This window comes from Tenebrio molitor, unplaced genomic scaffold (assembly GCF_963966145.1).
Source record: "Tenebrio molitor unplaced genomic scaffold, icTenMoli1.1 SCAFFOLD_896, whole genome shotgun sequence".
NCBI classification, from domain to species: Eukaryota; Metazoa; Arthropoda; class Insecta; order Coleoptera; family Tenebrionidae; genus Tenebrio; species Tenebrio molitor.
This window is the reverse complement of record NW_027184281.1, coordinates 1-1,746: the sequence shown is the minus strand read 5'-3', so window position 1 is coordinate 1,746 and position 1,746 is coordinate 1. Positions and strand designations below refer to the sequence as shown.

Here is a 1,746-nt window from a genome sequence, read left to right as displayed (position 1 = left end):
CGCCAAACGCTTCCGAAACGGTCGAAGCACAGAAAGGACCTGGTGTTCGAACCGAGGCAATTCCGACAACAGGATGCCGCGAACCGCCTCTCCGACGTTCAGGTCGATCGTTTTCGGCGGAAGTTGAAACGGGACGAGTCGACGACGGGTCCCGTTGCCGTCCGGACCCTTCGGGACGGCCGAAAGTCCGTCGAGAGGATCATCCGAAAGGAGACGGTCTTCATCGTCCGACCGATGCCGCACCTACGAGTTTTCCGATATTTTCTTCGACGGATCTTCAGGTTTTCTTCCTTTCTTCCGTCTTTCTCTCTTCGTAATTTCGTGTCCGACCTGCGTCGTCCGAAGTCGGGGTGAAGATCGAAGAAAAAACGCCAAAAATAACAACTCGTCAGCCACGCACACCGCGTTCGAATGTCTAACGGTCCAACTTGGATTTTCGAAGATCGCCGAATCCGAGGGACGATAAATAATAATAATAATAATAATAATGGTAATAAATAATAATGTTAATAATAATAATAATGATATGATGATTATAACGATAATTATTATAGATAGGTAAATAGAAACACAGGTCTCCTCTCGAAAATCGGAACTTCCTGATATTACTTACATATTTCGGTCGATCCAAATGTGGGAATCTCGTCGTCGTCGGAGCAAGCAGCGCGGTAGGTGGGGTGAAATTCTGGATTTTCCACCGCCGCCGGCGGTCGAAAAATGTGCGACGCGGGAGATCGCCAGTCCGTCTAGTAGTCTCTCTTGTCGTTAGAGCGTGACGTGGTGGTTGTTGTGGGATTTCCCGTTAGTTCGGTCCGACGTCGGTCGTCAGAGGGTAAGTGCATACGGAAACGAAACGCATCGCGTTTTGATGTTCATATTCGTGCATCGGAATGTTAAAAGCAATATATTTTACACCAACGATCACACCTAAACACCACGGCAACGGCCATACCACGTTGAAAAGCACCGGTTCTCGTCCGATCACCGAAGTTAAGCAACGTCGGGCGCGGTCAGTACTTGGATGGGTGACCGCTTGGGAACACCGCGTGCCGTTGCCCCCCAACACTTTTTGTTTTTTTTTGAAATCCATAGCAACCACCGAACCGATTTGTTTTTCGTGCAGGTATTCGGAAACATGCACAGACCCGTATAATGTAGATTCATAGCTTTAAGTACTAGATAATTAAGAAAACAATTTTTTTTGTCGATTAATTGTAAACAATTGCAGAATAAAAACTCGTCAAACGGTAAAGGTTGTCGTTCGATCACCGAAGGTAAGCCACGCGGGCAGCGGTCAGCACTTGGACGGGTGACCGGTTCATTATATTCCTTCCGTGAGTTTAACAAAGATAACATATGCAAATGTCGTAAGTGCGACGAGGAAGACGGCGATCTTTTAATGTAAAAAAAATATATATTAGGTTACGCGTACATGCCACTTTGACTGCTGCTTTATTTTTTTGGTTTTTAAATAATTAGAGATCTGAATTCAACATATCAGTTCTATGTTATAATGGACAGACAATGTTGTATTCTTGGCCCCTAACACGTTAAGACCAACATAAAAACTAGAATAACTTACCATTCGTTAAACGTTAAACAATTTCGAACCACGTTTTTTTGAGCTCGAACAAACTCATAACACAACACTCATTTATTAGTCACTGGACCATTGTAAAACGAGAAGAGAGAAAAACCATGCGAAACTATTTTTAAAACGAAGAGAATAAAGGTTTTAAATGGTAG

General features: G+C 44.0%; 1 non-coding gene across 1 annotated transcript; it reads left to right on the top strand.

Annotated features, from left to right (window-relative positions):
• Window positions 1-938: 938 nt before the first annotated feature.
• On the top strand, window positions 939-1,058 carry LOC138141091 (5S ribosomal RNA). The gene has a single exon (XR_011162982.1). It is a non-coding gene; the product is annotated as a 5S ribosomal RNA (ribosomal RNA).
• Window positions 1,059-1,746: the final 688 nt, after the last annotated feature.